Here is a 7,914-nt window from a genome sequence, read left to right on the forward strand (position 1 = left end):
TGAGGATCTGACTCCATATATTTTAAGCAGAATGTTCTTAGCCAACAACACTTTAGGTTATTACAGGAAAGCAGAGGTGCACAAAATGGATAGAGTATAAGAACTCAAAGAGAAGGAAAACGTAACATGTATCATCTACACTGGAATTTTCATAGATTCACAGAGTTTAAGTCTGACCTCCTGTACATCACAGGCCATTCAATTTCACTCACCCCTGAATTGAGCCCAGTAATGTTTTTGACGAAAGCACAATTTGTTTTAGGCTTTGGCATCTTCCAGGAAGGCATCCAGTCTGGATTTGCAGACCCAAGAGAGGGAGAATCTCCAACTGCCCCTGGGAGTTTGTTCCAATGGTTAATCACCCACACTGGGAAAAATTTGTGCTTAACTTGAATTTGTTTGGCGTCAGCTTCCAGCCATTTTTTCTTGTTCTGCCTTTCTCCACTAGGCTAAGGAGCCCCTGGTATTTTCTCCCTCTAAAACACTGTAATCAAGCCACTTCTCAAACTCTTTTTGATAAACTAAACACATTCAGCTCTTTCAGTCTCTCACTGTCAGGAATTTTCTATAGCCCTCAGATCATTTTTGTGTCTCTTTTCTGGACCTTTTCCAATTTTCCAACTTCCTTTTTAAAATGTGGGCACTAGAACTGGGATAACTGAGAGTTGCCAACTCTTATAATTTTATTGCAAAACTTGCAAAATTGGTTATTTTTCTTAAAGCCCAGCTTCTCTAGCCATGTGATTGCACAAGAATCTCACATTTCGTTTAAAAAAAAGTACATTTCTAGCCTTCCTAGTTCCCTCCCTGAAAACTACCCCTAAAAAAGCCCCAAACCACATTTATTTATGCAGGGCCACAAATCACTCCAGGGAGAAGGTGCTGTTTGTTTTCCCCTTGGCAAACATGACACTTTTCAGAAGAGATAAAGGCATCAGAAAGTTGGCAAACAGGCACATCACACAGCCCCAAGGTACCCTGTCTTGCTGGATTTCCTTCAGCTCTGCAGTTTCACACGGGTGCAAACAACACTTTTGAGGTTTCTGCAATGTTGATATCAGCCACTCCACTCAAACATTTGTTACAAATGCTGCCTGTGTGCCAATCAAGTGAGCCAGGTCATCTTAAAAAAGCCTGTAAACGAGATTATTTGTGAATGTGTTTGTGTCTCTATCCAAACCAGGAACATACAGCGCTGCCAAAGAAAGTCGCAGGAGTACCTATCCCATTGCAAAGCTTATATTGTTACAAAACATTGACTGTAGGTGCCAACTGCTGCAGCAAAGCCGATGCTTAGTATAGCTGCTGGGATCAGGGACCAGAGTGTCTGCTGCTGCAGAACCTGGTTGCAGATAATGATTTTTTCTCTGCCCGTAGCACTGTCATGCAAGGATCTCAGAGCAATTCACTTGGTGTTTAAGTACTGTCCCCACTGGGAAAATTGAGGTGCTTTGCCATAATTCACCAAATCTGTCAGGCTATGTCTACACTGCAGTTAAACAGCCATAGTTTGGTCCATGTCAGCTGACTCAGGCTCCCAAGGCTGTTTAAATACAATGTAGACATTTGGGCAGAAACCAGGCTCTGGGACTCTCTCCCCTCACAGGTCCCAGAGGACAACCTGAGCCTGAGTCTCTACACTGCAATTAAACAGCCCCATACCCCCAAATCAGCTTACATAGGCTAGCTGTGGGGTTTAATTGCAGTGTAGACAGACATACCCTCACTGACAGAGTTGGGAATAGAACTCAGGAGGCCTGGCTTCTAGTCCCCTGCTCTAACCACTCCCGGCCATGTAGCTTGCTTGTTGTAGGAGCCATGTTGCCAATTAGTCTTATTTATTTTGCCAGCACTTCACATGGTCAGTGATAAATTTGAGAACAAATAAACACCACATAATGGATTTCAAAAGAATCGGAGGCAGGAAGTGAGAATACCATAATATAAACCAAGTCCATCCACTCATCCACTCTCTGCTGCCTCAGCTTTGAAAGCAATCTGGCTGCTTGAAATTCCTCAGGCTTGGGAGAAAATTAGCCTCTTAAACCCGGCACCAAATTTAAGTGCAAAATAAATTGTTCCAGAGTTGAGTCATTTGGTGAAGATTCTTCCTTCAGTACAAGTAAGGGGTAATCTGCCACAGATGTGCGGCTGGGCGTGTCTGATTTTATCAGCCCAGAGACTGGAAAGCTGAGCTCTGTGGAACGGAACAACTGGCAAACAATCCCTTTCTTTAGTAAAAGTAGAGTTTGTGACAGAGGAGAGAAAACTTGTCTGTGTGTATCAGCAAGGCCTGCAGAGCAGTGAATGCAAGCACAGGGAGGAGGAGTAGAATGCACACACAGAGTAGAACACACACACACTGCTTTGCCTGTTTTGGAAATGCAGCCACCTCTGGGGAGGAACATGGTACAGCAACACCATACAACAATTTAGGATAGGACGTGAAGGAGAATGCCGTGTATGACTTAGGCTATCAGGGGAATTTTGGAGAGTGGTAATTACTGGAGTCAGAATTTGGATTGACCCCTGAGTTACCACATATAGGGTGTTTTTAATACAACATGTGGTCAAGGAACATCTGTTTTTCAACAACTCCAGCAGCTAAGGTAGGGGTCAGTACTGACTCCAAATGGCACCTGCTGAGTCGCCTCCCCTGCTCCCTGCAGCACAGAGACCGTTAGCAACTCACTGAGGCACCAGGGTCAGTACTGAATGAGGGGAGAGCATCCCCACACTGCTCCTTGAAGCGCAGTTCCCCCTAGCACTGCGGGGGGATCATTGATCTTAGCAGTGATTCAGAAGGGAAAGCACTCCTAATTGAGTCACCCACACCACTGCATGGAAGCACATCAACCCCTAGGACAGCACTATGTCTTTGGGGTCCCCACTGACTCAGAGGGGAAAGCATTCCCTGGTAGTAACACCCATCACTGCCTGCAGCACCTGGGCTTGCTCACCAAATGTTAAGCAACATGATTCCCTGAGGTTGCTGCTTAGAACTAGCACTTCATTCTCTAGTATGTGTAGCAATGTTTTTGAAAGCATAATTATTATAACAGTTATTTACTTGTATGACAGTAGCAGCTAGAGACTCATCAGGGATCAGGGCCCCACTGTGCCAGGTGCTGTACATACACATAATGAAAACACAGTCCCTGCCCTAAAGAATGTACAATCCCACTAGGAATAATACACAAAGCTATAGCAAGGGCGTTCTAAAGACACAAAGCTCTAGCCGGTTAGCTAGGGGGATGGGCAGTTGAAGAGAGGAAAGTAACAGAAGGGAAGAAGATGCACAAAGGTCAGGGATAAGCCAAGTAGTAGAAAGGGACTGGATCCTTTTTTTGAATATTGTCCAAATCCAGGATTTATGGATTCATAAAAAACAATTGGATTAGAGAAAGGCTGCACAGTCAGACAAGGTGCATAGGAAAACCACACTGCTAGGTAATGGGAGATGTAAATTACCTGCACAGGCTGGAGTAGCACTGGAAGAAAAGGGATCAATAACATGTCAGCCTGGCTGTGTATAATAATATTTGACACTCTCTAGTGAGTATTCATTTGATGTTCTCAAACATCACTCAGATACTATGGACATAGGGGCATAAGAACCTACGTAGATCAAAGTGCTTCAGTATTCGTATCCTAATGTCACAACGTAGAAACAGAGTCACAAAAAAAGGAAGTGGCTTGTACACAAGTCAGATGCAGAGCCCAGGTGACCTGACTCCCATCCTGCTGCTCTACCCTCTAGATCATATTCCCCTCTCATAGCCAAAAACAGAACCCAGGCATCCTGATCCCCAGCTTGCTACTCTAACCCCTACACCAACATGCTCTTTTGGAACTAGGAATAGAACCCAAGAATCCTGACCCTCAGCCCCACCACTAGATATCATTCCCTTCCAAAGCTAGAAAGAGAAACTCAGGAGCTTGATCTATAGTCCCCTGCTGTAACCACTGAGAAATATACCCTCTTCCAAAGGCATCAGTGGAACTCAGGAGTCCTGCCCCCTCCCAGCCAGACCCCTTAAGTCCAGTAAACCCTGCTCTGCACCCACCCTCCTTCATAACATCTCCATTTTTCTATTGGATTTTATCAGCACTGCCAGATGGATAGGGGCCAAAGTCTGACTCTTTCAGTTCTGAAATGCATTCCAGATGGAATCTAAACAAACACAAAGAACAAAGAACACGCTGCCCCAGATTGCTGGGGGGGAAAGAGTTAAATAAACCACTGGCAGAGCAAACCTCAAACGTTTCCTCCCATCACTGACTTCTGACCCTGTGCCCGCAGTGGGTGGAGCAGGTTTTTATTTTGGGCTCCAGATGGGAAATATTAAATCAGATCTGATCTTCAGGCTGGGCTGGATCAAGGCACAGAGCTACAGGCCCATGCCATCCCTCCCTCTCTGGCTAGGACATGGGGAGAGGGACACCTGTTGCAGCTCCTGCTACCCCTAAGAGTTTCTACTGTTGCCCCTCCCTCTCTAGGGGCAGAACCGTGGGGGCCACATGTGGTGATATGCCCAGGACCACACATAGCTTTAACCTAGTCCTGGTGCTGGGAGCTTTAAGCAGCAAAATCTATTGCCGCTGTGTTCCGGTAGGAGTCCTGTGAGGTCACCTCACCTGTGTCCTACCAGGCCAGGTGTGTGATCATTACCAACCACTTGAAGGAGCAGGATACACTGGGCAAGGTTTTATACTAAAATCCTACATTACCAAGTGTCGTCTCACAGCTGATTCCCTTGTGCGTGGCTGGCTGGCACTTTTTGCATCACTTCATTGTTATTCATGAAGCACAGCCCCATAAAACATACAACACTGTACACAAGACAGCAAAACACAGAAGGGGAGATGGCCCTGAAGTGGGTCTTGGAAGATGTGGGTTCAATTCCCAGCTCTGCCAGAGACTCCTCGGGTGACTTTGATTAAGTAATTTAACCTCAGTGTTCCACCTAAAAATGGGATAACAATCCTTCCTTTGTCTATTTGGATTGCAAGCTCTTTAAGTCAGCAACTGTCTCTTACTATGTCTATACAGTGCCTAGCCCCAGAGAAGCCTTGATCTTGGTTGGAGCCTCTGAGTCCCAGACAAGTGCCTTACCCACAAGACTGTCATTCCTCCCAGCTGATATACTATTGGATTAACCCTTCTTACTTTTGAGCAGGGTCAAACCTCCTGGTGGTTGAAATGCCACCCCCTCGCCTACACTAGTGCTCCAAAAATTGCAGTTGATGGGAGATTTCCTGGGGCAGACCCAGCCGCCAAAGCAATCATGCGCCCTCACGGTCCGTGTAGAGAGATAGGGAAATGAAGTAATCCCATGCAGGCACAGAGTGAGCTTAAAGGGAAGGATGACTGGGATGGAAAGGAAACTGGAGCCATCCTTTTCTGATGGGGCAGAAGGGAGAATCCCTGTAAGGGAGGGGAAGCAGATTTCCACTCTGAGACTTAGTGATTAGAGACAACGCTTGGGCTCATTATAAATGCAGAAAAATGAAGAATCAGCAGAAGAGGAAGCAGCGCTGGGTTCACTCCTGGGAGTAGGAGAGAAGTCAAACGCTTGCTTCTTACTAACGAGCTGGATAGGGCTGTTCTAGCAAAAATATGACAACTTGCTAGGTAGTGGATAGTTTATTGTATGCTGCAGGTGGGACTTGATGACTCTTACAAGCTGCTGCATTACTTTGACAATGCTTGGTGTGTGCAGCAGAAGCAGTGTTACGACAGCCCCAATTGAGATCAGGGCTCCGTTCTGCAAGATGCTGTACAGAAACATAGGGAGAGACACTCCCGGAGCCAAAGAGCTCACAATCTAAATAGAGACGGCAGAATTATTATCCCCATTTCACAGATTGGGAGGTGAGGCCCAGAGAGAAAATAGGTATTGGGTTTTAAAAGGCCCATTTGGGAGTCAGCCACACAACTGCCACTGAATTAAGTGACTTGGCCAAGGTCACACATAGAGGCTGTGGCAGAGTGGGAAATTAACACAGATTTCCTGAAGCCCAGCCAAGTGCCTTGACCACAAGACCCCCTCCTTCTTCCCAGAAGTTCTGAGAGAGGAGTTCTGACTCAGTGATGATGAAAGGGAGGCTGCTTCCAGCAAGTTTTACATTTAGCGGTTCCCTCCCAGACCAAGCCATGGACTTCTAGCCCTGCTAGCAAAAGCTCTGTGAGTACCCAACCCACTTCAAAGGCAGACCAGCTTGAATCACTGCTGGCACCAACCACAGGCACCAACCACGGCAGCAAATAGCTCTAGAATCCTCTCCAAGGCTGCTCTCAGAAAACCATGTTTACTAATTAAACTAATCGGACATAGCCACAGCAAATCTGCTGGCTCCATTGATAATTTTCCATCCTCTCCTTCCCCGGTGCCCTTATTACTATTCATCACGTTTATTATGATGGTCCCTATGGACCGACTGAGAATGGGGCCCCATTGTGCTAGGCACTGCAATTGACAGCCCCTGCCTGGAAAAGCTCACGGTCTAATAGACCATGCTTTTGCTTTTTGCCCTTGCTTTCCATGAGCTGCTGGTAGTCCTAATCTGGACCCTTTTTAAAGCTCTCTCATTTCCCTCTTTGTGATCCGTATCCTCCAACAGAGATCAGGGTCCTATCATAAGAGACAGTCCCCTAGAGAGCATCTAGTCTAAACAGACAAGACAAAGAGTAGGAGGGGAAACCGAGGCAGAGAAGTGACTTGTCTAAGGTCACAGAGCAGACTCAGAAATAGAACCCAGGTCTCCTGAGTCATTGCCTTAGCCACTCAGCTTCCTATCATAGAATATCAGGGTTGGAAGGGACCTCAGGAGGTCATCTAGTCCAACCCCCCTGCTCAAAGCAGGGCCAATCCCCATATTGCTCCCTCAAGGATTGAACTCACAACTCTGGGTTTAGCAGGCCAATGCTCAGACCACTGAGCTATCTCTCCCCACATCACTTTGCCTAAATTGTATTGTCTTTTGGGGCACCAGTTATTGTTTAAAGAAAATTAGTTGGTGAATTTTTCTGCGTTGTTGAACTGTGTATTTATTTAAAAGGCCACCTCAGCAGTAAGAGCTGTCCATTCTAATATCAACCTCACAAGGAGGCTGTGAAGGGCTTCATTCATTCATATTTACCTAGGTAATTCAGGTTTTAATAACTCATTATTTTACCATGCATCTCATGGTATTCAACTTAAGGAGGAGGCAGTGTGGCCTAGAGGATAAAGCACTTGATTTGATTCAGGAAACTTGTTTTCTGTTCCCAGCCCTGCTAGTAGCCAAATAGTGACCTTAAGCAAGTTATTCCACCTTTCTCTGCCTTAGTTTCCCTGTCTGTAAAAATGGGAATAAGGATACTGACCTCCTTTGTAAAGCACTTTGCAATCTACTGAGAAGAGCTACATATTTTTATATTACTTATAGCCCCAGCTTGTGGAGATGAGATCTTATGTGGGAATCTCAGTTTTAATTTACAAAAAAAGTATGTTTCTTGCCTTCATGGCTGTGGAGAAAAGCCTGGAAATGTGACCTGACTGCACATTAATGGCTCAAATAAAAATAACCAATTATGTAAAAAATAAAATCTCATCATTTTTGAGCCAGTCTCATACTTTTGGGTGCCTGAATTATGAATATGCAGATTGGTAATTCAGGCATTTGCATGTTCCCACACTACCATAGCATCGGAGACATGGAGTCATCCTCACAACTCCTCCTGAGGTAAGGAAGCAGCATAGACCTCCATACATATAGATGAGGCAACTGAGGCACACAGAGATGAAGTGATTTGCCTGAGGTCACACAGGGTCGCTGTGGCAGAGCCAGATCTCCAGAGGCCCAGTGCAGTCCCTTAAGCATGTGATCATCCTTCTGCTAGCATGAAGTGTTTTGAGATCCTAGGATGGA

This window comes from Caretta caretta, chromosome 7 (assembly GCF_965140235.1).
Source record: "Caretta caretta isolate rCarCar2 chromosome 7, rCarCar1.hap1, whole genome shotgun sequence".
In the NCBI taxonomy this organism is placed as follows: domain Eukaryota; kingdom Metazoa; phylum Chordata; order Testudines; family Cheloniidae; genus Caretta; species Caretta caretta.